Raw genomic sequence first — 8,218 nt, 5'->3', positions numbered from 1 at the left:
TTGATATCTTCTATTACTTGGAGAAGAGTGTCAAAAGAAAAGAGCGTTTTTAGAAATTTCAAAGTATGGCATGGAAAAGAAACAAACAAGTTCTTCAACCATGTTTGCACAAGATGGTTATCCCTAGAGAGATTATTAGAGTGAGATCTACTTCTTTCATTTCTTAAGGATAAGGTGCTCCAAATATTTCTGCCAATTTAACGTTTTTTCTTACTATTCCCAAAGGACACAGTAGATCTGATGACAAACAAATGAATAGTGTGTGTGATTCTGCCTCTTCCTCCTACTCCTCACCTTCTGCTAAAAGAATGGCATGTTCTTTCAAACGTGACTCACCTGTTCTCAGAAACGTGAATCCCACTACAACTCGTGAATAAAAGTTGTTTATGTTTCTTTCCTCTGACCTGAACAGGGTATTTTGTACTGTTTTACATGTGACTATCCCATCAATTGATAAGAGCAATATTTTCCTTCAGAGTGCTTCACCACCTATCCATGTACTGTTTGAATTAATGATGGATCTATTGTAATAGATGCTCACCAAGTTTGTCAAGCCAAGTGTAGTTAAATGGTCTGCATTGCGTTATGTCCAGTATCATCCAGTCCAGAATCAGAAGGATGAAGAACTGGTAAGTCCGACCTCAAACATGGTTAAGGCGCTACCAGATGAAGACAAATCCCTTTTCCTCGCCAGTCAGAAACTATTTCTGTTCAGCCTTGTGACTACATGGTTAACAGATTCTCTTTTAAGAACGATGTGCTAAAACATGCAAAGGTTGATATACTTAATGCCATTGAAGAAGCACAGCTTTCTTCTGTTAATTTATGCACTGGCGTAGCCAAGGGGCCCCCCCCAAATATTTCCTGAAATTAGAGCGATGATCAGCCGTTGTTTTACGTACGGTATGAACAACTTAAAAACTTACGCCGAAATGTTAAATTAACGTAGCGACAGAGAATCTACTAGCAAGGCTCAATAGGTCTAATCATAATTTTCCACATTTGTATTGCTTGAATGAAAGGAAAACACTTAGCATTGTGATGAGCGGAGATATTTCCCTGTAGAAGCATCAGTATTGGGAATGTAACCGTTTGTTGACAAATGTCAAGACATGAGGAAAAGGGGGTAAAAAAGAAATGAAATGGCGTATGGCTTTTAGTGCCGGAGGGTCCGAGGGCAAGTTTGGCTCGCCAGATGCAGGTCTTTTGATTTGACTTCCGTAGGCAACCTGCACGTCGTAATGAGGATGAAATGATGGTGAAGACAACACGTACACCCAGCCCCTGTGCCAGCGAAATTAACCAATTAAGTTTAAAATTCCCGACCCTGCCTGGAATCGAATCCGGGACCCCTGTGGCCAAAGGCCAGCACGCTAACCATTTAGCCATGGAACCGGACAGGAAAAAGGCAATTACCAAGGGATTACTCAGTTGGGGGCCGGAATGTGACCACCGAGATAACTGGGGCCACGGCCAGAAACAGCTGTAAGCTTACAACATAGTGTCAGATTTTGCACATCAGTTCTAGGAAACAACAATGTCCTAGGGATCCTCACGTTGTACCGTGGTTGAAAGATGTGCTGTGTTTAAATTGCAGTGTTGGTAAGATTGTGACAATATTTTGAGCTGCACGTCAGTTCCCCATTTTGTGCCATATAAGTAAATTTTTGAAGAGGGCCATTTCGTCACTGAGAAGCCAAAACTATGTACATCCTCGGTAGGTTATGAAAAAGTTTTTAAAATTCTAACAGTAGCAAGACAATCGCGGATGCGTGCCTAAGTTCGATATGAAGGCCTATATATTTTGTCGAATGGCCGGAGATTGATTGGAACCTCAAATTGCACCATCAAAAGTGCAGGTAAATATTTTGTAATTGGCGGGCGTGATAACTCAGTTCCAATGGTTCTATCTTCTCACCAGGACGGCCCAGGCTTGAATCGCAATCGATGCATGAAACATTTTTAAAATGGGATTGATATGGATTCTACTTAAAACACTAGATCCCGTCCCTTACCTTTCTTTATACCTTTGAGCCATAACCGCGTCATTTATGGTGGTGTATTTTGAGTATCCAACCATTCTTCGGGCTTACCTTGTACCTTAAATGGTGAGTGGATGCAGTGGCGCACCCACAAAATAATTTCAGTCGAGGCCAGTAGTGTGGATACAACTTTTCCTTGGAAGGGGTTGTGAAAAGATTTTTCAATTTTTATTTAGAATTTGCTTTGCGTCGCACAGGTCTTATGGCGACGATGGGAAATGAAAGGGCTAAAAGTGGGAAGGAAGAGGCCGTGGCCTTGATTAAGGTACAGCCCCAGCATTTGCCTGGTGTGAAAATGGGAAACCACGGAAAACCATCTTTAGGGCTCCCGACAGTTGGATTTGAACCCACTATCTCCCGGATGCAACCACACAGCTGTGCGCCCCTAACAGCACGGCCAACTCGCCCGGTGGATATAAAAAAAAAGCCGGTCCTACCGAGTGCGGTGACGGATCTTCAGTAAATATTGATGGTTTTGATTGTTACCATGTACAATCATAGCTTCTGTACTCTTAACATAAACGGCCGCATTATTGAAACTGTTGGTAAAATTGATCATATCTTCGTTTGTGAGGAAGTAGCATTTTCATTTAATTTGTCTTCTTAAAAAAAGGAACCACTTTGGTACTACACCCCATGAAGGGACCTTCCAGGTCGTAGATATTTCGATTACGGGAGACTCAAGGCCAACTCTACTGCACCCTCAAACAAGGTTGTGTCTTCCCTATCCCATGCCTTTCTTAACTTTGTCAGTGCCGGGAATCGAATGCAGGATGCCTTAAGTCAAATTCTAAAATAAGGAGACCTAAAAGTAACCAGCCGGCCCCGCGGTGTAGGGGTAGCGTGACTCCCTCTTATCGGAGGCCCCGGGTTCGATTCCAGGGCAGGCCAGGGATTTTTACCTGGATCTGAGGGCTGGTTCGAGGTAGACTCAGCCCACGTGTTTATAATTGAGGAGCTATCTGACGGTGAGATGGCGGCCCCGGTCTAGAAAGCCAAGAATGACGGAGGAGAGGATTCGTCGTACTGACCACACGACAACCCGTAATCTGCAGGCCTCCGGGCTGAACAGCGGTCGCTTGGTAGGCGATGGCCCTTCGGGGCTGTTACGCCATGGAGTTTGGTTTGGAAAAGTAAACAGAGAAGGAAGTGACACCCCTGCAAGGTTCTTTAGCTTCCAGCTAGTTCTTCTGTCCGGCCTCGTGCACATAGGACAGTTGGAAAACGTACGCCGTAATAAATGCTCCTCAGAAAACCTTTGAAAAAATACTAAGGTCATCCATTTATAACAATAATCACAAACGCCTCCTTTTCATGTGGCTCAGTTGGTTGAGTCGCTGTCCTTCTGAGTCTGAGTTCACAGGTTCAAATTCCGGCTTGGGTCGGTGGCCCTTAAAACGGTGTTGAAATGGCAACAGCTCCGTGTCGTTGGTTATGGCCCGTTAATAAAAATTATAAATACGAATATTAGCGTCACAAAACTGTAACTTTATACTACTATATTCTGTATCCCAGGCTTGCGAGGGAAACTGATTAACAATTTGCTTTACGTCGCACCGACACAGATAGGTCTTATGGGGATGGTGGGATAGGAAAGGCCTAGGAGTGGGAAGGAAGCGGCCATGGCCTTAATTAAGGTACAGCCCCAGCATCTGCTTGGTGTGAAAATGGTAAACCACGGAGAGCCATTTTCAGGGCTGCCGACAATGGGGTTCGAATCTACTATCTCCCTATGCAAGCTCACAGCTGCGCGGCCCTAACTGCGAGGGAAGCTAGTAGGACAAGGTAAACCCTACCTAGCATATGTTGTGACGTGATATTTTTCTTTACCAACTAACAAAATATATATACCCATTCGCTTTACATTCTATATTTATTTATTTATTTATTTATTTATTTAATTAATAGTGCCTTCTGTACAGTGGCGAAGTTAGCGCCCCAGGCCCTCTCGTATACTTAACCACATACTAATCAGAATATTAAATAAATTACTGAGATACCTACAATATTTAAATTACATGAATTAATACAATTGAAAATAAATAGAATTGAAAATAAATTTAAATATATTACTAAATTAATATTAAAACTAATTATTAATAAAAACTCTTAAAAATGACTAATCCTCAGGCACGCACACATTCATATTCAACCATTTAAGTCAGCTGTCCTCAGCAGGTAGTCTCGGCAGGTGACCTTAAATAGTGATTTAAGAATAGCTAGTTTCTCTGACCTGAGCTGGCAGGGAATTCCATAATTTGGCGACAGTCGCCACAAATGATCTATTAACTTTATTTGTAGGGCGCAGTGGAATAGAAAGAATAAATCTAGAACGTGTATTTAAGCTGTGAAATGATGATAAAGAAACGAATTTAGAAGAAATAAAGAGTGGCTGACTTTCAGTTACCATTCTAAACACCATCGTTCAAGTGTGTACCTGCCGACGTTTATCAGACATCAGCCATGAGACAGCCTGTTAGTATGGGGTGATATGAACATCGTGCCCGGTATTGTAAATAAATCGCAGGCAGGAATTCAGTGCTCGTTGAAGTTTAAGTGTTTCTTCTCTCGTCATGTCAACTAAAACAACATCACAAAAATCAAGAATAGGGAGAATGAGTGTCTGTATGAATTTGGCCTGTCGCTCAAATGGAAATACATCCCTCTGCCGTTTAAGAGGGTGAAGCACTCCAAAAATCTTTTTACGCATTTCTTTCGTGTAATCAGACCAATCAACTGTTTCATTCATCATTACGCCGAGATTTTTAACCGTTTTACTGTAGGGAATAATGTTACCATTCAGTAGGATAGGCGGGATTGCGACATTGTTTGAGCAGCTCAGTAATTTTCGTGATCCAATTATGTTTGCCTGAGATTTCGTTGTGCATATATATTGAGTCGTCGGAGGTCATTGTTAATATATTGTCTTGCAATGTCGATGTATTTGAAGATCGTCAGCATAGAGGTGGTGTGTGTTATTTCCTGTCACAGACCAATCAACTGTTTCATTCATCATTACGCCGAGATGTCAATGATATAAATACAGAAAATTAGAGGCCCTGGAATACTGCCCTGTGGAGCAATACTAAGTTTCATTTTCCATTTAGAGGCTTTGTCGTTTACTGTTGCACGCTGTTGACGGTTACTCAAGAAATAACTAAAAACCTTAAGCGCAGCCAGGTCGAAATTTAGCAGTTTCATTTTCTTTATCATATTCGGAATTACTACAGTGTCAAAGGCGCCACTGAAGTCAAGAAGTATAAGTATAGTGAGCAGTCGTTTGCCCATAGCGTTTCTAATGTCTTCAGTAACCTTCGAAAGTGCTGTCGCGGTACTGTGATCCTTCTTAAATCCAGATTGCAAAGGGTCCAAAAGAGCATTTTGATTTAGGTATTCCAGAACTTGCTCGTAAACTAAACGTTCAAAGGCTTTAGAAAGCGCAGGGAGTATAGACATAGGACGATAGTCAGAGGGTGATTGTGGGTTTAAACTATTAGATACCGGTATAACATTGGCCGTTTTACAGACAGTAGGGAAATTTCCGTTTGGTAAACAGTAGTTCAGTATGTGCGTCAGTAATATAGGCAGGACAGCACCCATAATGTTATGTATAAAAGTAATAGGAATATCGTCTACTGTACACCTGTAGCCTTTGATTTAATGGAATGCAAAGCCTTTTCAACCTGATTTTCTGTGACACTGTGAAATGTGAATGGCGGATTGGCTGGAGGGCAGGGCGGTGAGTCGGTGCAGTTAATTGGGGTAGGTTGAATATTTATTCTACTAAAGTAATCGTTCAGTTCGTCAAGTGGAATGTCAGAAGTCGTCAGTCTCTGTTGATGTTTTCCTATTCCCAGAGCTCTAAGTTGGTCTCATGCGCGATTAGATTTTAAGTTGTTAGCTAAATTCTGGAAATATATGCATTTCTTATTTCTGATAAACTGCTTTGTGCGATGTTTTAAGATGCGTTAAGATTCGAAGTCTGTGTCATCTACGGTTTGTTTATAATATCGAAATAACGAGTCACGGCGGGCCATCATTCTATTGGCTTCAACATGTATCCATGGACAAGAAGGGCGAGAAACCTGTATTCGACGTGTGTGTGTATTTCTTTGCCGCATATTTGTATAAAATGTCACTTCTTTATTGCTTATCACATGACCATTATTATAATAACATTACCGTATTTATTCTAAACCAGAATACTGCATCTTTACTCACACTGTTTATTCTTGCATTCATTTCACTTGTACTCGGAGTATATCAAATGCTGCAGTTATGTTAGGATGGGAGTAACAGAGGTAGCTGGGGGGGGGGGGGGTCGTCCAAGGAGTCCAGACACCCCAGGCAACGAATCTACTTTTTTAAGCATTTCATATATAACGTATATTAATATTAACTTCCGGAGTCCGACTCATTGGCTGAATGATCAGTGTTGAGGCCTTCGGTTCAGAGAGTCCCGGGTTCGATTCCCGACCGTGTCGGGATTTTAGTCGCGTCTGATTAATTCTTCTGGCTCGGGGACTAGGCGTTTGTCCCAACACTATCCTCTTCATATTCAGACAACATACTACACTACCAACTACCAAAGAAACACACAACAGTGATTACATCCCTCCATATAAGGTTGGCGTCGGGAAGGACATCCAGCCGTAAAACAGGGCCAAATCCACATGTGCGGCACAGTTCGCACCCGCGAACCCACAGATGTGGGAAAAGCGTGGGGGGTGGGGTGGAATAATAATAATAAGAAGAAGAAGAAGATTACTATTAGCTTCCGTAATCCGCACGAATCCACCCCTTTTACTTGGATCCAAGGACACTAATTTCCTTTTTAGGTATTCTACACCACCTGAACTCTGGAAGTTTGCACACCTATCAAAATAAAATTCTGGTTGAATGCCTCCCCACCAACTGAAATCCTGGCTACGCTACTGAATTTATGTTTGGAGAAGTTTCCTGTTATTTTGTGTAAAAGAGAAAATGAAACAAGAGATGACACTGTGAATTAACTCCAAAGCCAGTTTGTGGTTCTGCAGATAGACGACTTATCTAGTGTTGTGTGTAACCAAGCCGCAAATGATTCAAAATGGGCACACTTGTTGAATATCCGTGGAGCTGATGGACATTATAAATATGGCAGGATCTCTAGATTCATGCTGTCTGTTCCCACCATATCACACAGTAATGCAGAGTGTGAACGAATTTCTACCTTGATTAAGAAGAACAGGACACGGTCCAGGTCATCATTGTCCAATGGAACTCTGGAAGCTATTTCAATTTTGAGGACCAGAAGTTATGAAGCATGTTATGCAAACACATATTCTATTGACTTTATGAAAAAAGTAAAGCAAACCACAACTTTATCTATTCAGTCAGAATGAAGATATGCATGTGATGGTGTGAATAATGTAAATAACTTGTGTGCATATAATTATGTGCAGCAACATACTCTTTACTTCAAAGTTTTAATTAGTCGTGTGGATAAACAAATTAAATTAAATTTTGTAAGTAGATTTCATTGATGCATTTTAGAGATATTTGTGTTACTTTAACTAAGGTGAAACGGAACTGAACCCAGCGGTGAGAGGCCGGCGCGCTGCCGCCTGAGCCGCAGAGGCTCCGAAAAAAATTCTCGAATATTTCACAAAATATGTTTTTCAAAGAGACGACAGTCTCTTACGGTTTCACCAACTGACATGATTCTTTAAGTCGTAGGTTTCCAAACGACTCTTTGTTTTTCGGAATCGGATTGACGGTTCCGAAGTTATAACGACTGTCTTCGAACGCGGTACCGCCAACAAGGGGTCTTATTTGGCAGTCATTATTTTGACGAGTCACGTCACAGAATTTTTTAAAAATTCCAAATTGTAGGGGCTTTTGTTACGTCGCACCAACACAGACAGGTCTTATGGCAACGATGGGATAGGAAAGGGTTAGGAGCGGAAAGAAAGCAAACGTCGCCTTAATTAAGGTACCGCCCCAGCATTTGCCTGGTGTGAAAATAGGAAACCACGGAAAACCATCTTCAAGGCTGTCGACAGTGAGGTTCGAACCCACTACCTCCCAAGTACAAGCTGACAGTTACGTGACCCAAACCGCACAGCCAACTCGCCTGGAGGTTAAAAGTTCTTTCATTGTAATGATATAAGTACAATAGCGATATCATTGATAAA

This window comes from Anabrus simplex, chromosome 8 (assembly GCF_040414725.1).
Source record: "Anabrus simplex isolate iqAnaSimp1 chromosome 8, ASM4041472v1, whole genome shotgun sequence".
Classification (NCBI taxonomy): Eukaryota; Metazoa; Arthropoda; class Insecta; order Orthoptera; family Tettigoniidae; genus Anabrus; species Anabrus simplex.
This window is presented reverse-complemented; position numbering follows the sequence as displayed.